The following is a 25,084-nucleotide window of genomic DNA, read 5'->3' on the forward strand; positions in this document are numbered from 1 at the left end:
ATAGATGTATATGCAGGCACACTATCTATGGAGTTTGGTTATATAACTGTTCATTTTAATATTCTTGATGCTATGAAACACCCATCTGAAGATCTTTTTGTATTTCATGATGAAATAATTGACCATATTGTTGATGAATACATGACTGATCTTCATTCTAATCTGCATGCCTGTCACTCTTCATGCATTGAATCTGAATTTGTACTTGATCATATATCTAAATTTGATGCTGAGAGTGAATCTAAATTTGATATTAATTACATGTCTGGTGATGTTTTACCTCTTGAGATTGATTTTATAGAGTCAGATAGAACTAACCATGTTTCAGGAAGTACACATACCTCTGACTTTCTTTATGAGGTATAGGCTGAGAAACCATCTCTTTCTACCATTATCCAGTCGCCCACACCAGAATTGAAGCCTCTGCCATCAAATTTAAAATATGCTTACTTGGATGATAGCAAAAGTTTTCCAGTAATTATATCTACCTCCCTTGCTGATGAGCAAGAGGAGAAGCTGTTATCAGTTCTCAAGAAGCATAAGAAGGCTATAGGCTAGACCCTGGCAGACATTCCTAGTATTAGCCCATCCACATGTATGCATCGGATAAATTTAGAAGATGGGGCTAAACTAGTAAGACAGCCACAGAGAAGACTCAACTCGGTGATTCTTGATGTAGTGAAGAAGGAGGTAACCAAGCTTTTGCAAGCTGGAATCATTTATCGTATCTCCGACAGCCAATGGGTGAGTCCCGTCCAGGTAGTCCCGAAGAAAACCGACCTCACCGTGATAACAAATGAGAAGGAGGAGCTGATTCCTACTCAGGTGCAGAACAGTTGGAGAGTCTGCATCGACTATAGGAGGCTGAACCAGGTTACCAAAAAGGACCATTTTCCCCTGCCATTCATTGACCAGATGCTTGAACGCCTGACAGGTAAATCTCACTACTGTTTCCTTGATGGTTTTTCTGGTTATATGCAAATCACTATTGCTCCTGAGGATCAGGAAAAGACCACATTCACCTGCCCCTTCAGCACTTTTGCCTATAGGAGGATGCCTTTCAGCCTGTGCAATGCCCCTGGTACCTTCCAGCGGTGCATGATTAGTATTTTCAGTGATTTTTTAGAAAATTACATAGAGGTGCTTATGGATGATTTCACTGTATATGGATCCTCTTTTGATATTTGTTTGGATAGTCTATAAAAGGTTTTGAATAGATGCACTGAAACTAACCTTGTTCTAAATTTTGAAAAATGTCATTTTATGGTTGAGCAAGGTATAGTTTTAGGCCACATTATTTCCAAAAAGGGCATTGAAGTAAATCCAACAAAAATTTCTGTTATTTCACAATTGCCTTACCCCTCTTGCGTGCAAGAGGTGCGATCTTTTCTTGGTCATGTAGGATTCTATAGGCGCTTTATAAGAGATTTTAGCAAAGTAGCCCTTCCACTATCCAACTTGTTGCAAAAGGAGGTGGAGTTTGACTTTAATGATAAATGTAAAGAGGCTTTTGATTGCCTCAAAAGAGCACTGACTACCACCCCCATCATCCAAGCACCCGACTGGACAACCCCTTTTGAGCTTATGTGTGATGCATCAAATTATGCATTGGGGGCTGTCCTTGCTCGGAAAATTGATAAATTGCCCAGGGTGATATATTATGCTTCTAGGACTTTAGATGCTGCCCAAACGAATTATACTACTACTGAGAAAGAGCTACTAGCCATAGTTTTTGCTCTTGAAAAATTTCATTCTTATTTGCTTGGTACTCGCATTATTGTTTATACTTGTCATACCCTAATTTCGTCCGGGGATTATTATTTGATGATATACAACCTTTGATTGGCCGCTTCGAGATACTTGGCACCCTTTGTTGCACAATATGTGAAGTCCCGCGACTTTCCGAAAATCAAAAGGAAGCAGGCTTACGTGATCCGTGAAAATTCCGTAATGTGACAGAAATCGAAAGGAGGTGCTTTTCGCAATCCGTGAGTTTTCGTAACTTCTTCGAAAGCTAAAAAAGAGTAAATACATAATCCGTGAAGATTCGTAACCTTGCGGAAGGAAAATAAGTATCGTTACGAAATTCGTAAAGTTTTGTAACGTTACGGAAAAAGAATTACCAAAAAAGGTGAAGGGGATGCATTTAGTAAAAAGGGGGGTACAAATAGCAATCAGGCCCACTTGGGCCTTCCAGATTCTTCCTCCAGAAGGCTGTTGCTTCTGGAGGAAGCAACCTTGCTCGCCTGGGCGAGCTAGGTAGCAAGCTCCTCCCCTATTTTGCTATAAATAGGGGGAGGAGTGAAGGGAGAAGGGGTTCAGCCTTCTTGGCACTTCTTATTCTCTCGAAATTGCTGAGGAAAATTATTTCCGTGAAGAAAATCCAAGCCGAGGCGCTTCCGTAACGTTTCCGTAACATTTCTGTGAGTAATTACGCGAAGATTTTCGACCGTTCTTCAACATTCATCGTTCGTTCTTCGTTTTCTTCAGTCTTCAACGGGTAAGTACCTCAAATCGAGCTTTTCAATTCATTCTATGTACCCGTGGTGGTCCACATTTCGTTTCATGTATTTTTATTCTCATTTTCATTTACTTTCCGTACCCCCTTTTGACGTGCTTCAGTCATTTATTTAAGTCGTTTCTTGCCTAATCTAAAAATAAAATAAATTTTCACCGATCATTTGAGTTGTATCATCCGTTAATTTCTGTTAAAATGAATTCCGACCGTTCGGTCGTGCCGTAACCACATCGGAAATCAAAAAAGAGGTAAAATAATAATATAATAATCGGAAAAATACCTTTTAGTAGAATAAAGCGAAAAATCAATCGGACGTTTTCTCTTTGGGATTTCTCATTCTTAATTGAATTGACTAATAACTAAAGTGAAACTAAGGCTAAAATCAACTTGCCTAGTCAAGCTCGTCCACAAAAATAAGGTTTTGAAAGTTTATCATTTCAGTTTCTTACCAAGTAAAATGGATCATTTTTAAGGTCCAACGCCTTAAAATGATCACCTTGCAAGTAAAAAGAATCACTTGATTCATGCATAAGAAAGAACTACGTAGGTTTGATTTCCTCTTCGATGGAGGGTACGTAGGAGCAAAAGCCCCGCTTTTGTCGACCTCAAAAAAAAAAGAAATAAAATTTAAGGTAACACAATTCCACAATTCTTAAAAATAGGCTGTTGTCCTTTGAGACAAACGTGAGAGGTGTTAATACCTTCCTCAAACGTAAATACAACTCCCGAACTTAGAGTTTTTATTTTGACCGGTTTCCTTCGGTTTTTCCGACGTTTTCCACAAATAAACGTTGGTGGCGACTCCGCGCATCTTTCCTCCTTTGGAAAGCGCACCCGTGAGCCTCGCCTTCGCTCGCCCGCAAAGGGCACGTTGCGACAGTTGGCAACTCCACTGGGGACCTTTTTGTGAGTTAGGCCTATTTTAAGGAATTGTGGATTTGTGAAACTTCGTGTGTGCATTTGTTGAACTGTGTAAAATGTAAATAACTGTTGTCTATTTCGCATTCTTTACACTGCATTCTAAGCACCCACGGGTTTGAGTAAAAAAGGGGCCCTATACCCGGGTTCATGGGAATTTAAGGAGTGGAGGTGAATCTATCATCATGCTAAGTCTCCGACTTGCTTGATAATAGTGAAACTTCGTCTAGAGATTTCTCTCTTTATAATGTGTTGTCGCTGGTATTCCATACCGCCACAATATTATTATCTTGAGTGATGATACCTCAAGAAAACAGCCGTGTGAGTTATGAATTGTTGGGGAAGTAGTTATTAGAAACCCCTAGATATTGTCCTATAGGTTCCCAAATAGGGGCAAAGAGCAAACACGCTCCGTGCCATTCGTTCTCATGCATTTTTGGGTAAATAACACTAGTTTATAGTTTTTGCTAGTGGTGTTTTGGTTTCTTTAGAGTAATACGTAACCTTTTTAATGCTACGTTGAGGCACCATCATGCCCAAAACGTAGCATTAAAATTGGATCTCTGTAGTCTCGTATGTGTGAATTACCCCTTTGTGTTGTTTTCTTTCCGTTTCATGCATACGCATTGCATCATTCATACCGGAGTCTTGATCCACCCCTTTTTTAGGTAAATGATGGGGACAAATCAAAACGGCAAAAGGTTTTATCAAGTCAAGGTTAAAAGTCTAGATGTCACTAGCCTCAAGGAATTGGGACGATTGATGGGACCTCTCCAAAGGCAAGCCTTCCACAAAGTGTACGGGAAGATTCTAGATTTGACCGCAGCGGAGGTATTTACGGAAGCTGTCGTATCCCTCGCCCAATACTATGACCAGCCGTTGAGGTGTTTCACGTTTGGGGACTTCCAAATGGTACCGACTATTGAAGAGTTTGAGGAGATACTAGGATGCCCTCTTGGGGGGAGAAGACCGTATCTTTTCTCCGGGTTTCTTCCCTCCTTGAGCAAGATTGCAACTATGGTCGGGGATTCGGTAAGAGAGTTGGATCGCATGAAGCAAACTCGCAACGGCGTAGTGGGCCTACCACGGAAATACTTGGAAGGCAAGGAAAGGGATATGGCGAGCCAAGAGAAGTGGGGCCCGTTTGCGGATATACTAGCTTTGTTGATTTTTGGGGTTGTCCTCTTTCCGAACGTGGACGGTTTGGTGGACTTAGCCACCATTGACGCTTTCCTCGCATATCACCATAGTAAGGAGAGTCCAGTGGTGGCTATCTTGGCAGATTTGTTTGATACCTTTGACCGGAGATGTGAGAAAAATAGTGCACGGATTGTCTGTTGTTTACCCGCTCTCTATGTGTGGTTAGTTTCACACCTATTCCAACAAGACACAAGACACCCGTGTCCGCTTCAAAGCTATCGCTCATGCGCTGAAAAAGGAAGAGTCGATTGGGACCAACATTTGGCTGGAATAAGAGGCAACACAATCAATTGGTTTCCTCGTTGGAAGGAAGGCGAGGAAGGAGTTCTCTTCTCGTGTGGGGACTACCCTAATGTTCCATTGATAGGGACTAGGGGTTGTATTAATTATAATCCCGCACTCGCCATAAGACAGCTAGGGTATCCCATGAGGGGAGCGCCAACCGAAGAAAGTCTCTCGCCTTTCCTTGTGAGGGATCTAGGCGCGCAAAGTCTCAAGGTGATACAAAGAGTCCACAAGGCGTGGAGAAGTCCGTTGAATAAAGACAAGGAGCTTAGAGGCATCCGAAATGGCGTCATCGGTGGTTATCATGGATGGCTAAGAGTTCACACGCGAGGGTTAGATTGGCTCTCCAAATTGAAAGTTATCGATGAGGAGAACTTCGAAGCTCCGGAGGAAGATGAAGAAGTCCAAGCTAGGGAAGGCGAGACTCGCCAAGGAGAAGTTCAAATCAGCCGCTACACATATCCGGAAAGAGTGCACCGAGTTACAAGAAGAAAACGCGGCCACTGCAAGAGCCCTTGAACAAGAAACTAAAAGGGCCCGCAAGGAGGAATATGGCCAAGAGAAATTCCGAGGAGCACTGTGGGGTAGCAACAATGAGCTCAAGCTCCGAAGAGAGGAAAGAGACCGGTCACGGGTGCATGGCATGATCTTAAAAGAAGAGTTAGCTGCGTGCGCAAGATCCAAGAGGAGTTTGGCTCAACACTTGGAAGCCACGGAGCAAAGCATGATAGCTATCATAGGGCAATACAAGGAAGAGTTGAACCAGTCTGTGGCCTATGAACAAAAGCTAGTGGAGGATTTTGCACAAGTGTACGCCGAAAAAGAAGCAAGAGGGAGGGTGATTGATGCATTGCATCAAGAAGCGACTATGTGGATGGATAGGTTCGCCTTGACCTTGAATGGAAGTCAAGACCTCCCGTGTCTATTAGCCAAAGCAAAAGCCATGGCCAAATTGTGTACGGCCCCCGAGGAGATTCATGGGCTAATCAATTACTGTCAACACATGATAGATTTGATGGCCCACATAATTAGAAACCATTAGGTTCTCTTGTAACACCTTTGTATAATCTTGGCTAGATGAAAGCTTTGTTCTTTTTATAAAATGAGAAGTTCTGAACTCATCATGTTATCTAAAAAACCTTGGGGTGGATCCAAGTGCTCCGATCATTCATTTGCATATTCATGTTTTGGTGGCATACTCACCGTTGTTTATTTCTTTAGGAATTTCATCATAACTAAGAAAACACCAAGGCACCCCTATAACACTCAATCCAGAAAAATGGATAATGAAGAGGGCGTGCAGGAATAGATGAAGGCCGATCTATCGGCTTTAAAAGATCAAATGGCTTCCATCTCGGAGGTCATGTTAAAACTCCAGAAAACTATAGAGGATAAAGCCACGACAACCGCCTCCAGTACAGTTAGGGAAGCAGAGCCGGTGCTGCAACCCGCCTTAAATCCGGGCCGAGACAGAAACACGACAGTGTTTGGTCGAAGGTATAGCCCGCAAGCTTATCCTTATGGCTTGCCTCCGGACTTCACTCCTCGTGTCACCCCGGAAGATTTAAGCCAAGCCCCTACTTTCGAGGGGCAGCTCCCACCTTATGACGACTATCCCGGGCAAGACGATGAGGAAGGAGATACCCATCTCGGTCCCCTGCTCCACCTCAAAGATCCGTCCCCCCATGAACTACCCCAACCAAACATAGTTCGCCATATCCCGATTTCACCCACACCCGTAAAAGAATCTGTTCCCTTCGTGGAAGATAAGGGAAAGATTGAGGCGCTTGAAGAGAGGTTGAGAGCAGTCGAGGGCCTCGGCAATTACCCATTCTCGGATCTAGCGGACTTATGTCTCGTACCCAATATCGTTATTCCTCCCAAGTTCAAAGTACCGGACTTTGATAAATACAAAGGGACGACATGTCCGAAAGGGCATCTTCGGATGTATTGCCGAAAAATGGGGGCGTATTCTGCGGACGAAAAGTTGTTGGTCCATTTCTTTCAAGATAGCTTGGCCGGAGCAGCATTAGCATGGTATACCAATCTGTAAGCTTCCCAGATCCGATCATGGAAGGACTTGGCAACTGCCTTCATTAGGCAGTACCAGTACAATACGGATATGGCTCCCGATCGGAACCAGCTTCAGAGTATGACTAAGCGAGAGCATGAGTCCATTAAGGAATATGCCCAAAGATGGAGAGATCTCGCAGCCCAAGTCGTACCGTCCATGACGGAAAGGGAGATGATCACAATTATGGTAGATACGTTACCCACGTTCTACTATGAAAAGCTGATAGGCTACATGCCAGCTAACTTTGCGGATCTCGTCTTCGCCGGAGAAAGGATTGAATCCGGACTACGAAAAGGCAAGTTCGAATATGCTTCCAATGTGACCCCCAACAACAACAGAAGAGCCCCAGTAGTGGGCGCGAGGAAAAAGGAAGGAGACGCCCATGCAGTCACCACCGCCCCGATGTGGATGAAAGCACCCCAAAATATCCAAAGCTCATACCAGCCCAATCCCCCAAATTTTTTAATCCGAGCCGGGAATTCCCTCCCGACTCAAGTAAAAGGACCACCCGCAGCAGAAAGAGCGCCGGCCCAACGCACAGCTCCAGCCGCTCCCCGGCCAGTTAATAATACAGCCCCCGACGCGAGCTATGAATATGCACAGCACCCGCCCCCGAAAGATAACTTTTCTCCTATTCCCATGACATACTCCGAGTTATGGCCTTCATTATTGGAGAATCATTTGGTGGTAGCCATACCCGGGAAGGTCCTCCAGCCAAGTGGTATGACCCGGGTGCAAATGTGTGCGTACCATAGTGGAGTTCCCGGACACAACATTGACTCCTGCCACCCGTTCAAATATAAGGTACAACACCTAATCAGTGCCGGTTGGCTATCGTTTCAAGAGGAAGGCCCAAATGTTAAAACTAATCTGCTAGCTAGTCATGGAGGGGCTAGCGTGAACGCCACCGAAGAGGATGGGCCATCGCGGGCAAAGAGTTTAGGAGAGGTAGCTACTTCCAGACGCTTCATCTACCAATCGCTGCAAGCGGCATGTATGGTCTCCCGTGGCGGAGGCGAAAGGGAGGAGTGTTTGTTTCACCTCAGGGAGTCGCACGACATGGAAACCTGCCCCGCGGTAGAAGAATTGCTTCAGCGGTTCATGGATTGCGGGCAGCTTGAAGTGTCCATAGGAGGGAGGGAAGAACCACAAATTTGCATGCAGTCGGAAGAGAAGAAGGTTCCTCTAACCCCCAAGGCCCTAGTGATATGTTTTACTAGGAAAGGGACCGGCTCCACACCCATATACCCCCGGACAACGCCCAAGCCAACGCCATTTGCATATCAAAGTAATAAGGCCATTCCGTGGAAGTATACCCCTCCCGCGTTCAGCGAAAGAATTGCAACCGAAGTTGACTCCCTGTCAGCTAAGGTGACCAACATCACCGGCCTCAGTGGCGTCACCCGCAGTGGTCGGGTGTTCGCTTCCCCTCACCAGGCGGAATTGCCCTCCAAAGGGAAAGCGCCCATGGTCCAAGAGCCCACAGACGTAGCCACCCCCTCGAAAGAAGTAGATCCTCCAGTGGTAAGAGGGGTTGAAAAGAAAGAAGGTCTTCAAGGTAAGACGGTGACTTTGGAAAAGGCCCATGAGTTCCTTCGCCTCATCCAACAAAGCGAGTTTAAGGTAGTCGAGCAACTGAATAAAACTCCAGCAAGGATCTCGTTGCTTGAACTACTCATAAACTCCGAGCCTCATCGAACGCTATTGATAAAAGTCCTCAATGATGCCCATGTAGCCCACGATATCTCAGTGGAGGGTTTCGAAGGCATCGTTAATCATATAACCACCAACAATTATATCGCGTTTGCGGAAGAAGAGATTCCCGTAGAGAGGAGAGGACACAACAAGGCTCTTCATGTGTCGGTAAAGTGTATGGACTATGTTGTCGCAAAGGTGCTTATCGACAATGGGTCAAGTTTGAATGTAATGCCGAAGACCACTTTGGAAAAGCTTCCTTTTAGTGCGTCACGTTTAAAACCGAGCTCGATGGTGGTGCGAGCCTTTGATGGTACTCGGTGGGAAGTGATGGGAGAAATCGACGTTCCCATTCAGATAGGCCCCCACACTTGCAATGTGGTGTTTCAAGTAATGGATATAAATCCCGCCTATAGCCGCCTCTTGGGAAGACCTTGGATTCATGCGCTGGGAGTGGTCCCTTCAACGCTGCACCAGAAATTGAAGTTCGCAGTGGGTGGACTTTTAGTGATAGTGTCGGGTGAAGAGGATATGTTAGTGAGCTGCCCCTCCCCAGCCCCATACGTAGAAGTGGCAGAAGAATCATTGGAAACGGCTTTCCAATCATTCGAGGTGGTAAGCTGCGCCTCTGTGGAACCAAGTCCGTTGCTACCTTCTCTCTCCAACACGGCCATAATGGTGGCGCGTGTTATGCTCAGGAACGGATTTGAGCCCGGAATGGGTCTAGGCAAGGACGGCCTCGGGAATGCCGACGTGGTCGATATCAAGGGAAATCCATACAAATATGGATTAGGGTATGGCCTGGCCGTATTAGCCAGTGTTTCACCAGCGCTGGAATGGTGTCCGAGGAGGAGGTGGCCGCAATAGAAGAGGAGTTCCCTCAAGACCCACCAAATTTTGTGCAACCGTGCCACCCCGATTCCCAAGTGGGGAACTGGCGCGTGATAAGCCAGTCAGAAGTCTATACCGCTGATTCAATATAATTAGAGCCTATAGATTTCCTTTCTCTTTTGTTTTGTGAAACCTACCTTATTAAATAAACAAAGAGATCTTGTTTCATCTGTTCTTGCAGTTCCACCTTTTCTCATATCATTTTGCATGTTTTTGTTTCTTTTGTCTTGTTTGGTATAGATATGAGGGTCGATTCTTTGAGGATCCTAACAACGAGGGTTTGACAATCGATTTCGATCGAGATATAAGCCAAACAATAAACGAGGAAGAGGATGAGGACGTCCTGTCACCAGAGTTGGAGAGGTTGGTCGCTCAGGAAGAACGTGAAATGAAGCCTCACCAAGAAGAAACTGAATTGGTAAACTTGGGGACCACGGAGGAAAAGAAAGAAGTAAAGGTAGGAACCGGTATGACCGCGCCTATCCGCCAAGGCTTGATAACCCTTCTTGAAGAGTATCAAGATGTCTTTGCATGGTCATATCAAGACATGCCCAGTCTGGATTCTGACATTGTGCAGCATAAGTTGCCTTTGAATCCTGGGTCTTCCCCGGTTAAGCTAAAGTTACGAAGAATGAGACCCGAGATGTCTTTAAAAATTAAAGAAGAAGTAAGGAAGCAGTTTGATGCAGGTTTCTTAGCTGTGGCGCGATACCCGGAGTGGGTGGCCAACATTGTCCCAGTCCCGAAAAAGGACGGCAAGGTTCGAATGTGTGTAGACTATCGGGACTTGAACCGAGCCAGTCCTAAAGACAATTTTCCCCTGCCACACATTGATATATTGGTAGATAATACAGCCAAATTCGCCCTTTTCTCATTTATGGATGGTTTCTCGGGGTATAATCAAATAAAGATGGCACCCGAAGATGTAGAGAAGACCACTTTCGTCACCCTATGGGGGACATTCTGCTATAAAGTGATGGCCTTCGGGCTGAAAAATGCTGGGGCAACCTATCAGCGTGCCATGGTGGCATTGTTCCATGATATGATGCATAAGGAAATAGAGGTCTACGTAGATGACATGATTGCCAAGTCTCGGACTGAGGACGAACACCTTGTCAATATGCGTAAGCTGTTTGGAAGGTTGCGGAAATACCAACTAAAACTAAACCCAACCAAGTGCACCTTTGGGGTAAAGTCGGGGAAGTTGCTAGGATTTATCGTAAGTCGGAAAGGGATAGAGATAGATCCCGAGAAAGTGAAGGCCATCCTTGAAATGCCGGAACCATGCACGGAGAAGCAGGTTCGGGGGTTCTTGGGCAGGTTAAATTATATCGCGAGATTTATCTCGCAACTCACCCCTACCTATGAGCCCATTTTCAAGCTATTACGTAAGAACCAGGCGGTCCTGTGGAACAGTGACTGCCAAGAGGCCTTCGAGAAGATCAAACAGAGTCTCTCAAACCCCCCGGTGCTCATGCCACCTGTAATAGGAAGACCTCTTTTCCTGTACATGATTGTGTTGGACGAATCTATGGGGTGCGTGTTGGGTCAGCACGATGATTCTGGGAAAAAGGAGCAAGCCATCTACTATCTAAGCAAGAAGTTTACTGCATGTGAGATGAATTACTCAATGCTGGAAAGGACGTGTTGTGCTTTGGTATGGGCATCACATCGGCTTAGGCAGTACATGCTCAGCTATACCACGTGGCATATTTCCAAGATGGATCCCATGAAATACATCTTTGAGAAACCGGCCCTCACGGGACGAATCGCTAGGTGGCAAGTACTATTATCTGAATTCGATATCGTTTACGTCACCCAAAAGGCGGTAAAGAGAAGTGCCTTAGCGGATTATTTGGCCCAGCAACCCCTCCAGGATTATCGGCCGATGCACCCTGATTTGAAGAGAAGCAAACGCACGAGGACATAGACAAATGGATTGTTTGCTTCGATGGGGCATCTAACGCTTTGGGCCACGGAGTAGGGGCAGTCCTTGTATCCCCGGATGATCAGTGTATTCCTTTCACGGCTAGGCTAGGTTTTGATTGTACCAACAATATGGTTGAGTACGAAGCATGCGCCCTCGGGGTTCAGGCGGCCATTGATTTTGATGTAAAACTACTCAAGGTGTATGGAGACTCAGCTTTGGTGATACGCCAGTTGAAAGAAGAATGGGAAACTAGGGATCCGAAGTTGATACCCTATCAAACTCACATCTTGAGGTTAGCCAAGTACTTTGACGACATTTCTTTCCACCACATACCTCGGGAAGAGAATCAAATGGCTGATGCATTAGCCACCCTGGCATCCATGTTTCAACTTGCCCCACACGGGGATCTGCCGTACATCGAATTCAAATCTCAAGGCAGGCCGGCATATTGTTATGCAATAGAGGAAGAGCGGGATGGGAAACCGTGGTATTTCGACATCAAACAGTATGTCGAGAACAAAGAATACCCACCAGGGATTTCTGACAATGACAAAAGGACGTTGAGGAGATTGGCTACTAGTTTCTTTGTAAGTGGTACCATCCTGTACAAACGGAACCACAACATGACCCTCCTACGATGCGTAGATGCCAAAGAGGCGAACTTCATGATTGAGGAGATCCACGAGGGTTCCTTTGGGACACATGCCAATAGGCATGCTATGGCCAGAAAAATCCTTAGGGCCGGTTATTACTGGCTCACTATGGAAAGTGATTGTTGCGCTCATGTAAGGAAGTGTCATAAATGTCAGGCATACGCGGACAATGTCAATGTTCCGCCACATCCTCTGAATGTTATGTCCGCTCCTTGGCCTTTTTCCATGTGGGGAATAGATGTCATTGGGGCCATCGAACCCAAAGCGTCGAATGGTCACCGCTTCATTCTTGTGGCGATAGATTACTTCACCAAATGGGTAGAAGCAACTTCTTATACTAATGTCACGAGGAGTGTAGTAGTCAAATTCATCAAGAGGGAGCTGATTTGTCGATACGGACTCCCCAGGAAGATCATCATTGACAATGGCACCAATCTGAACAACAAGATGATGCAGGAAATGTGCGAGGATTTCAAGATCCAGCATCATAACTCCACCCCTTATCGGCCAAAGATGAATGGGGCCGTAGAGGCTGCGAATAAAAATATTAAGAAGATTGTTCAGAAGATGACAGTGTCATACAAAGATTGGCATGAGATGTTGCCTTTCGCCCTGCACAGATATAGAACCTCGGTACGAACTTCTACTGGGGCAACGCCATATTCCTTGGTTTATGGGATGGAAGCAGTGCTCCCATTTGAGGTAGAGGTTCCTTCTCAGAGGATAATAGCGGAGTCAGGCCTAGAAGAATCAAAGTGGGCCCAAGCACGCTACGACCAACTCAATCTTATTGAAGGTAAGCGTTTGACAGCCATGAGCCATGGGCGTTTGTATCAACGAAGGATAAAGAACGCATTCGACAAGAAGATGTCCCACGCTGTTAAGGATAATCGAGGCAAGTGGGCCCTAAATTATGAAGGACCTTTCATGGTGAAAAGATATTTTTCTGGGGGTGCTCTGATACTCACCCACATGGATGGCGAGGAGTTGCCCTCGCCCGTGAACTCCGATGTAGTTAAATGATATTACGCTTGAAGTCTGGGGCAATCGAGAGGACCGTTGCATGTTTTTATTTCTGAGTTTTTCTCGTTCTTCTTGGTTTCCTTTAGGGATTCCCATTCACTGTATTTGTCTCAAAAGAAAAGATGGGCGAGGTTTCAGTCCTCCCTTTGGTTTTAAACCTTGTGTTAGTTTATAATCACCTGAGCCCTCTTCGCTTTGGTTCATGGGGTGCCCCAAATGTTTAATTAAAATGGAACCTAACCGGCCTTCACTAAGAAAATCATCGCATTAGGAACATTCATACATGCATATACACATGCATATCTTGTGGTAGCAGGGGCAGAATCATCTTAGGCCATGGTCAGATGTCGAGACAAGTTGGCAGCGGAAGTCAACCAAGGTAAGACGATGACCGGTCACGATTGGCCACACATTTTTTGTCTCCTACTTGCAGGTACTTAAGGATGGAGGAAAATAGGGGATAGGGTCACGACCGACCGTCGTCTCTTCCCGGCACTAGACAAGCAGAGGACGTCGCTGCAAGGTAGCCCAGTATCCTTTGAATTTACAGTTTCTTCTTGTTTTAAATAATCGACGCCTAATTCTAATTTAAGTGGGTTCAAGTAGGCAAACACTAACCCATAAGGGGAGGGGGAGGCATGGTTAATGTTTCCCCTTAAAAAAAATGGCAGGTTATCTCGCCTGGGCGAGCAACCCCTGCACTTCAAAATATAAAAACGAGGGAGGGGAACGTTTTTATACATAAAAACTCCCCCCCCCCCTCATTCAAAAGAGAGGATTCACGAAGGCTTGCGGTTTTTGCTCCCCCAAGTCACTTTTGGTTGCATTTTGCTTTCATTTTTGGTGTTATTACTCACTCCAACAAGTAAGTATTCAATCCTTGAGTTTTTTAGCTTCCCATTGATTTGTTTTCTTCATCTTTTGGTGCTCTAAATTGTGAGAACGTGCTTATATTTGTGAGGCAGTTTTGGGTTGCTTTGATGCTTGATTTGTTGAGTTGAGGATTTGTGTGAGAAGGCCTTAGGCCTGTGTTGTTTTCTGAAGCAATGGGGCATGCCACATCGTCCCCATCCTCTTGCAATTTATGTCTAAACATGCGCCCACCAAGTGCTCGGTGAAATGCCCCAATGATATATGAATATGATTTTGTAAAATTGGGAGAGTGGGACTGTTTCTTATATGTAGGTACAACATAGGAGATTCAAAATAGGTGCCCAAATGCAATTCCAAGATTAGGAACCCAAACTTGTAGCTTCAATGCAAGGAAACATGCTTATGGCTAGCAATCCAAAATTTGGTTTTAGAATTAGAAAAACATGAAAATTAGGACTTGCTTGTGAGAGTTTTTGCTTGAATTTGGGCTGCCCCATGTTTGATACTTTGCATAGAGGTAGCGTGGAAAACACCTTGCAATAGTGTGTATACATAGGTAAATATAAGGGGAATGAAATTCTTTGCAAAGGGCGAATGAATATTGAGGTCGCTTCCTAAATGAATGTATGATAGCACGGGATTCCCTTTTTGAATGCAAGTATGTGCATAATGTAAATAGCTTGCCAATATGCGTAAGTGTGAGTGAAACAATGAAAGTTTGTATGGTATATATATTTCGAGTGTGTGTAGGTAGTTTGTGATAGCGAATGTTTAGGACATAGTTAAGTGTAAATTTTGACGCAATGCCTTGAGCGTGAGAATATGTGTTCTTTTCAAATGCATATATATGTACGACAACTAGAATGTGTTGGATGGCCTCTATGTTGATATAAATAGTAGGATATTCTACACATACGCATGTGCATAAATGTGTTACTTTAAACGTGCACATGAGTTCGTTCTAAACCGGAGGGATTAGCATGACATTTTTTTTTGCGTTAAGATAAGCATTATCTTGTAAAACTAACTTCTAAATGTTTGTTCTTGCAGGAAATGGCCCCGAGGAAGCTTGCCTCAAAGAGATCAAGGAAGGATAAAGCGGCTGAAGGAACCAGTTCCGCTCCCGAATATGACAGCCACCATTTTAGTAGTGCTGAGCACCAGCAGCACTACGAGGCCATCAAGGGATGGTCATTCCTCTGGGAGCGACGCGTCCAGCTCAAGGACGACGAGTATACCGACTTCCAGGAGGAGATAGTTCGCCGGTGGTGGGCATCACTGGTTACCCCTATGGCCAAGTTCGCCCAGACATAGTCCTCGAATTTTATGCTAATGCTTGGCCTACAGAGGAGGGCATGCGAGATATGCGATCCTGGGTGAGGGGTCAGTGGATCCCGTTCGATGCGGATGCTCTCAGCCAGTTCCTGGGATACCCTTTAGTGCTGGAAGAGGGCCAGGAATGCGAGTATGGCCAGAGGAGGAACCGGTCCGATGGGTTCGATGAGGAGGCCATCGCCCAGTTGCTATGTATACCGGGGCAGGATTTTGCCCGGACTGCTGCTGGAAGACAGGTGCGGATCATGCGCACCAACATGACCACCCTGACTCAGATCTGGATGACTTTGCTGCTCAGCAACATCCAGCCCAGCGATCATAATTCTGACCTCCCCCTGCCGAAGTGTCAGCTGGTGTACGCCATCCTGACACGGATGAGCATTCACGTGGCTCAGTTAATCGTTGATGCCATCTATCTATTTGCAGGTATGGCGCCTACCAAGCACCCTCTGGACCCGGATAAGTCCAACAGGGCCCTGGGATTTCCCGCTTTGATCACAGGACTCTGCCAGTCGTTCAGAGTCCCCATCGCACCTAACAAGGTGATTTGGCCGCCCATCACCTGAGCTTTCATTGAGAAGTATTGCACACAGAGACAGGCCCAGGGGGATGCTCCGCAGGCCACAGACGCGCCGCCACCTTATCAGGCTGGCCCAGCTGGATCGTTTGATACGGAGCAGTATTTACGGCATTTGGTTCGCCAGCAGGCGGCCAACCACCGGGCACATGTACAGACCTATGATTGTCTTTACCAGTTGAGCCTCAGCCTACAGAGCCAGGGTTTTACTTCTTTTCCGTGCCCTACTTCGGACCAGTTCAGGGCAGAGATCGCATGGCCTGGAGATTGGCCTGAGGCTCGGGCAGGAGAGGCGCTAGCAGAGGCACCAGCAGAGGCTCCCGACGAGGCAGATGAGGCCCGCGAGGACGAGGAGATGACCGATTTACTTGATTTCTTAGGAGGGAGCGGGGTCACATGATTAGGAGATCCCTTGATCCATATTTCTTTTTGTTTCCATTTTTCTTGTTATATATCATCTTATTTTTGTTTGACTAAGGGACTAACGTTTGTTTCGTGTTGATTGACTTTTGTTTTGTACATACATATCGTTTGAGTTGTTACATCGGTACTTGTTTCGTTGTTGTCAATAATGTTTGTTGAAATTCCGAAACTGAGTAGAGTTTTTCATTTAGGAACGTCGTCCTAAAAAATAAAATGAACCAAAAATCCTAATAAAAAGAAAGAAGCGTTGTGAATAAAAGTCATGTTTGTAAAGAAAAGAAAAAGGTTTTTATTTATATATATGTGTAAAAGGAAAGTGTGTATAAAAGGATTCTTGTGTGTAAATGATGCGCGGAAAGGAATTCTTGTGTGTGTGAGCAACGAGTGTACATGAAGAAACTTTTGTATGAACCATAAGTGTGTTGGGAAAAATGAAAAAATCTTTGAATGTAAATAGGGTTTGTATATAGACCGTGTGACGTAAAGAGTAAGAGTTCCAATGCGTGTACAGAAAAAGTTTATCATGTATAAGAATGTAGATGTACAAAGAAAAGTTTTCCTCATAAAGGACCACAGGTGTATAATTTTGTGAATATATAAAAATGAAACAAAAAGGAAAAAGAAAGAAAGACCGCGAAGGTCGACATGTTATAGTTAAGAAGTATAAATCATTCGTAAAGAGCAAACATATCTTCTGGAAACAAGGGACTGATGCTAAGAGTTTATTTTCCGAAATAAACCGAGATAAGAATGGATGAATTCATTGAACTGATGAAAGAACATAATTTGGAAACATTGGGTCTATTTGTGTAAATTACCAACCGTAGTATCACAATGCCATAAACGGGCTGCTTGAGTGCCCACCTGGCTATAGCCATGACTAATTTTGCACGTTGTTTTCAAATCATCATTGTCACGCGTGCCTTATGGAATAATATGGAAGTTCAGCCCAAAATCGACAACTTGACACCCAAATTTAATTCGCCCCAGATATCAAGATTGGGTTCCCACGATAAAAGACCCCATTGAAACACAACCTTAGACCTTTTTGAACATTGGCCTATAAAAAAGAATCCACATTCCTTCCCCGAAGCAAAGGACAGCGGAATCTCCTCAAGGGAGAGCGAATAGAATGCTAAAACCCGATTTCCCAAAGAAAGGGATGGGGAAGGAGAAGTGAAAATAAAGAAAAGGAAGAAATGGAAAGAAAGAAAAAGAAAAAGATGAAAATAAAGAAAAAAACAAAAGAAAGGAAAGAAGGATTCCCGATCAAAGATCGAAAGGAAGTAAAAAGGGAAAAGAGGCAATTCTCGATCAATGAAAGAAAGAGAACGGAAGATCTTCAGACCAGATAAATTTTCAGCAAGGTAAAGGACTGTCAGCAAAGGAAAACCCATTTTTGGTGTCTCTTCCCTTCAGATTGCCATTCAAGGTCATTCTCGACTGGCGATATCCCACCCCACCTGAACAAAGAGGAAAAGACCGAAACACCCAGCTTCCTCTCCAAAAACACTACCCTCGAGAAAATCCTATTGGTCCGTGATCGTACGTTTGATCTTTGATTCGATAGGAAGTCGTGTGCAAAATAGAGTCATGGTGCAGTTATGGTTTGGGAATAGGATAAAACACTTGCCTGTGTGAGTTTTATACACTATGAGTGATTTATTTTCAACTTAGCCCGATGTTTCCCCTACATGTTCATTTAAAAGCTAAAAGTTGACATCCTGCCCTTCATTCTCGGTTACAAGGAAGATTACCCTTAGCACGAGTATATTGTTTCTCTAAGATATGGTGTTCTCGCGAATGATTTATTTTTCTTTGCAAAAAGCATGTTTGCCTTTAGGTGGAAAAACCCGGTGGACCATTCAGTCCTGCCAACAAACCACTTTTTTCGGAGCCCCATGAATGTCATTGCCTGGCGCTGTTCATGTGTCCTCCACCTTCGAGTTTGGAGCTATGCTTCATGATTGCCTAAGTGTGGACCCTCAAGTGCAATCCTTCATTCTACACTTTTTTCGGAGCCCCATGAATGTCATTGCCTGGCGCTGTTCATGTGTCCTCCACCTTCGAGTTTGGAGCTATGCTTCATGATTGCCTAAGTGTGGACCCTCAAGTGCAATCCTCCATTCTCCACTTTTATTCAGAGCCCCATGAATGTCATTGCCTGGCGCTGCTCATGTGTCCTCCACCTTCGAGTTTGGAGCTATGCTTCATGATTGCCTAAGTGTGGACCCTCAAGTGCAATCCTCCATTCTCCACTTTTATTCGAAGCCCCATGAATGTCATTGTCTGGCGCTGTTCATGTGTCCTCCACCTTCGAGCTTGGAGCTATGCTTCATGATTGCCTAAGTGTGGACCCTCAAGTGCAATCCTCCATTCTCCACTTTTTTCGGAGCCCCATGAATGTCATTGCCTAGTGCTGTTCATGTGTCCTCCACCTTCGAGTTTGGAGCTATGCTTCATGATTGCCTAAGTGTGGACCCTCAAGTGCAATCCTCCATTCTCCACTTTTATTCGGAGCCCCATGAATGTCATTGCCTAGCGCTGTTCATGTGTCCTCCACCTTCGAGTTTGGAGCTATGCTTCATGATTGCCTAAGTGTGGACCCTCAAGTGCAATCCTCCATTCTCCACTTTTTTCGGAGCCCCATGAATGTCATTGCCTAGCGCTGTTCATGTGTCCTCCACCTGCGAGTCTGGAGCCCCGTGAATGTCACTGCCTAGCGCTGTTCGCCAATTCTCCATTCTCCACTTTTATTCGAAGACCCATGAATGTCATTGCCTAGCGCTGTTCATGTGTCCTCCATTATCAAGCGCGAAGCCTCTGGTGACTGGGAAATATGTTTTTCTGTTATTTTCCGGATCGGTTCCTTCGCCAAACATGTGTATATGTGTATATGTATATTATATTCGTTGTTCTTGTTGTTGTTTGTATTTTGTTTTGTGTTGTACAGAAAAAAAAGAAGGAGTAGAGACGAGAATCGTCATCACGGAAAGGGCAGGACGGACGAAATCAGTGTCTTATCTTTGCTTTCCTCTTATCTCCAATGAGAGGTAAGTAAAGAGGGGCAACTGTCATACCCTAATTTCGTCCGGGGATTATTATTTGATGATATACAACCTTTGATTGGCCGCTTCGAGATACTTGGCACCCTTTGTTTCACAATATGTGAAGTCCCGAGACGTGCCAAAAATCAAAAGGAAGCAGGCTTACGTGATCCGTGAAAATTCCGTAATGTGACGGAAATCGAAAGGAGGTGTTTTTCGCAATCCGTGAGTTTTCGTAACTTCTTCGAAAGCTAAAAAAGAGTAAATACATAATCCGTGAAGATTCGTAACCTTGCGGAAGGAAAATAAGTATCGTTACGAAATTCGTAAAGTTTCGTAACGTTACGGAAAAAGAATTACCAAAAAAGGTGAAGGGGGTGAATTTAGTAAAAGGGGGGTACAAATAGCAATCAGGCCCACTTGGGCCTTCCAGATTCTTCCTCCGGAAGGCTGTTGCTTCTTAAGGAAGCAACCTTGCTCGCCTGGGCGAGCTGCGTGGCAAGCTCCTCCCCTATTTTGCTATAAATAGGGGGAGGAGTGAAGGGAGAAGGGGTTCAGCCTTCTTGGCACTTCTTATTCTCTCGAAATTGCTGAGGAAAATTATTTCCGTGAAGAAAATTCAAGCCGAGGCGCTTCCGTTACGTTTCCGTAACATTTCCGTTAGTAATTACGCAAAGATTTTTGACCGTTCTTCAACATTCATCGTTCGTTCTTCGTTTTCTTCAATATTCAATGGGTAAGTACCTCAAATCGAGCTTTTCAATTCATTCTATGTACCCGTGGTGGTCCACATTTCGTTTCATGTATTTTTATTCTCGTTTTCATTTACTTTCTGTACCCCTTTTTGACGTGCTTCAGTCATTTATTTAAGTCGTTTCTCGCCTAATCTAAAAATAAAATAAATTTCCACCGATCATTTGAGTTGTATCATCCGTTAATTTCTGTTAAAATGAATTCCGACCGTTCGGTCGTGCCGTAACCACATCGGAAATCAAAAAAGAGGTAAAATAATAATATAATAATCGGAAAAATACCTTCTAGTAGAATAAAGCGAAAAATCAATCGGATGTTTTCTCTTTGGGATTTCTCATTCTTAATTGAATTGACTAATAACTAAAGTGAAACTAAGGCTAAAATCAACTTGCCTAGTCAAGCTTGTCCACAAAAATAAGGTTTTGAAAGTTTATCATTTCAGTTTCTTACCAAGTAAAATGGATCATTTTTAAGGTCCAACGCCTTAAAATGATCACCTTGCAAGTAAAAAGAATCACTTGATTCACGCATAAGAAAGAACTACGTAGGTCTGATTTCCTCTTCGATGGAGGCTACGTAGGAGCAAAAGCCCCGCTTTTGTCGACCTCAAAAAATAAAAAGAAATAAAAGTTAAGGTAACACAATTCCACAATTCTTAAAAATAGGCTATTGTCCTTTGAGACAAACGTGAGAGGTGCTAATACCTTCCTCAAACGTAAATACAACTCCCAAACTTAGAGTTTTTATTTTGACTGGTTTCCTTCGATTTTTCCAACGTTTTCCACAAATAAACGTTGGTGGCGACTCCGTGCATCTTTCCTTCTTTGGAAAGCGCACCCGTGAGCCTCTCCTTCGCTCGCCCGCAAAAGGGCACGTTGTGACAATACTGACCATGCAGCTTTAAAGTACTTGTTGAAGAAGGCTGATTCAAAGCCTAGGTTGATCTGATGGATGCTCTGGCTCCAAGAGTTTGACTTGGAGATCCGTGATAGGAGCGGAGCACAAAATTTAGTTGCTGATCATTTGAGTCGGATCGAACATGTGTCTGATGAGGACTCACCCATTCGGGATGATTTCCCGGATGATCATTTATATATATATTGTATAGTATTTCTGATTCTCTTTCTACTCCCTGGTTTGCTAACATTGTCAATTATTTAGTTGCTTCTGTTTTTCCTCCCTTAGCATCTAAGGCCCAAAAAGATAAAATTAAAAGTGATGCTAAGCATTTTATTTGGGATGACCCCTACTTGTGGAAATTGTGCACTGATCAGGTCATTAGACAATGCATTCCAGATCATGAGACTGACTCAGTCTTGCAGTTCTGTCATTCGTCCGCACCGGGAGGTCATCTGGGTGTTCAAAGGACAGCTCGCAAAGTGCTTGACTGTGGCTTTTATTGGCCCACCATCTTTAAAGATGCGTGGAAGATTTATAGCACTTATGAGCAGTGTCAGAAAGCAGGAAGTGCACTTACATGGCGACAACAAATGCCTCAGCAACCTATGCTATTCTGTGAGGTGTTTGATGTCTGGGGTATAGATTTCATGGGCCCTTTTCCTGTCTCTTTTGGTTATGTTTACATTCTCCTTGCAGTTGATAATGTTTCAAAATGGGTGGAAGCCAAGCCCACTAGAACTAATGATGCTAAGGTTGTTGCAGATTTTGTCAGATCTAATCTGTTTTGCAGGTTTGGAGTACCTAAAGCAATCGTTAGTGATAAAGGAACCCATTTTTGCAACTAATCAATGCATGCCTTGCTTAGAAAGTATGGGGTTGTACATAGGGTATCCACACCATACCACCCCCAAACCAATGGACAGGCAGAAATTTCTAACAGGGAGATCAAGAGAATTTTAGAGAAGATTGTGCAGCCAAGCAGGAAAGATTAGAGTACTAGGATTGATGATGCTCTTTGGGCATATAGGACTGCCTACAAAGCACCCATAGGAATGTCTCCTTATCGGGTTGTCTTTGGAAAGGCATGTCATCTTCCAGTGGAGATTGAGCATAAAGCATACTGGGCAGTGAAGACCTGCAACTTCTCTATGGATCAAGCTGGTGAGGAAAGAAAGTTGCAACTGAGTGAGTTAGATGAGATCCGCCTAGAAGCGTATGAGAATGCCAAGTTCTTCAAAGAAAAGACCAAGAAGTTCCATGATAGCATGATAATTAAGAAGGACTTCATGGTTGGGCAAAAAGTGTTATTGTATAATTCTAAGCTTGGACTCATGAGTGGTAAGTTGAGGTCTAAGTGGATTGGTCCTTTTGTTGTTACTAATTTTTTTCCTTATGCTATAGTTGAGATCAAAAGTGACTCCACAAATAAGAGTTTCAAGGTCAATGGACACTGACTTAAGCCATTCCTCACAAACCCTTCTTTAGTGGACGTAGTGGTGGAAGAGACTTCCTTACTCCACCCTACTCTTCCTCCACCATGACTTAGGGAGTTCTTCTTTTCCTATCTCATTCTTTACTTTTATTACATTTGTCCGATTCTATTTGATGGTTTAATTGTTTTTAATCTTTTACTTGTGCTACATTGAGGACAATGTGTTGTTTAAGTATGGGGGGAGTGTTCTTTGGTTTTTCTAGTTTTGTTAGTTTTGTTAATTTTGTTAGTTGTGTTAAATTTGTTAATTTTGTTAGTTTTGTTGGGTTTCTAGTTTAATATTTTAGGTCAATTCTATTTGCATGTACAACTTTGCATGTTTTTCTTTGAATTATAGGATATGTTCAACTAATGGGTAATTGTTTTGAAAATAAAAGTCTCTAGACATTTTGTGATTTGAAATCCTTGTTTTTCCTCTACATGATAGTTTTGAAAGCTCAATTTGGAAGTGATAAGTTTACCTTTGTGAAAATTTGAGCCATCCATCATCATAATCTTTTGGTGTGTTTTGCCCCGTTGATTGCTTTCACAATAGCCTTGGCTTAATTCTTGTTGATGCTTCCTAATTCACATGCATATTTGGAAATGATTTAGGCAATTTTGTTCTTATAAGCCTTTAGCCAAATGGACTTACCTTGAATTAATTCCTTTGATAGCTCTTTTGAGCCTTGTTCCCCTTTCTTTGTTTTGATCTCATTACAAGCCTTAAGTGAAAAACCATGATTTCACCCTGCCCTTAAGGAATTTTGGAGCTTTGGAATTGTTTTGGGAATAAGTGTGGGGGGGGGGGGGGGTTTGTTGGATAACATGTTTTGTTGGCTATGCTTCATGATGTATTTTTGGGCCATACTAATGTACATTGTATATGGGTTAAATGTTGGACATGTTGTTGAATGATATGCTAGTTCTCAAATGCTACTGTTCAAAAAAAAATTGCAAAAAGAAAAAAAAAATTCAAGTTGAATCAATCAGAAGAAGAAAAAGAAAAGCAATAAAGTTGAGTGAATAAGTTCTTTAAAAAAAAAAGAGAATGATGAGACTCTTGGTTCTACTCTTTATGCTTAAATTTTATCTTTAGGTTTTCTTATTTTTTTCTTAATATGCACTTATTCCCCATTGCTCCTCTATTCCTTTGGGATTTAGCTACTTATTCCATATTTTTCCCTACCTTGTCCTTGATCCCATTACAACCTTAAAAGACCTTTTGATCCTCATGTGCTTGTGTTTATGGGTTGATTGTCAATTTAGAATCTTGCCAAGTTTATGTGGTGTTGGTTTTCATGGGTGCTTTGAGGGTAAATAGTAGCCTAGACACTTGAGAGATAGAGTGTATATCTTGTGAGGCTTTATCACTTTTCATTCTTGAGATGATTAACTATTTTGCCATGATTGGGTTGCTTGGATGATTTTCACGAATATCTTGACTCTTTGGATCTCTTCATGTTAGATGTTACCCATTCCTTGATGTTCATTGAGAAATATGTAAATGTTTTTGTTTGTCTCTCTTTGATATCCTTGGATTTTGTTCTTTGTTTCATCTTGCCCAGGAGTACAAAAGGCTAAGTATGGGGGATTTTGATGTGCCATTATTTTCTCCTATTTCATAACCCTTTTTGCACCATTTTAATTACTGATTAGTCTTAATTGTCAAATTAATTATGCAGTTTTATCATTTGGGCCTATTGGATTAATTTTGTGTTTTTAATTTAATTTCAGGAGAATTATAAGCAACTGGGCTTGAATCCAGAATTGGGCTTGGACTTGAAGAGAGCAGACAATTTTATCAAATCTTATCTTATCTAGATTTTATCTAATTTAGATATTATTTCATCTAGATCTTATCTTATCTAATCTTATTTAGATTTTATTTCATCTAGATTTTATTTTATCAAATCTTATCTTATCTTGTCTAGATTTTATTTTATTTATGGGCTTGGACTTAAAACAGATTTGTAAGCTTTGGGGCTGAAAAATATATAACAACACCAAGGCTCTAGTTTGACTCTCTCTCCTCTCCTCTCTCCGCTTTAGTTTTGAGTTTTAGGCTTTTCTTCTTCTTTTAGACACTTTTTCGTTTTGCAATTGCAGTTGTTACTTTTCGTTTTAGCAATAAAATTTTGTTCTCTATTGATTAATGGAAGGCTAAGTCTCCAGCGTTGTTTTCTCTTGAGGATCAAGCACAGTTCTCTTTGAGGTTCTATTATTGCTATTAAAATCTGATAAGTTTTTCCTCTTCACTAATTACTCTGTATTTGTTGCTAGTAATTCATGCATGCTTAGTGCTTGATTAATTGTCTCTGCGCTTAATTTACATTCATGCTCAATGATTGTTTATGATTAATTGGTGTATGTGTTGCTTAAACACATAATGAATGCCTTATGTTAAATTTCGCTTAGTAATTTAATTTAGGGTTGGATTAAGTGGTTGAACTGATAAAGGATAAACTATCATAACCTAGGATAAAAGACTTTCTTGTGAATCAAGGGGAAGCAACGT

The sequence above is a fragment of the Glycine soja genome, chromosome 4, assembly GCF_004193775.1.
Source record: "Glycine soja cultivar W05 chromosome 4, ASM419377v2, whole genome shotgun sequence".
Classification (NCBI taxonomy): domain Eukaryota; kingdom Viridiplantae; phylum Streptophyta; class Magnoliopsida; order Fabales; family Fabaceae; genus Glycine; species Glycine soja.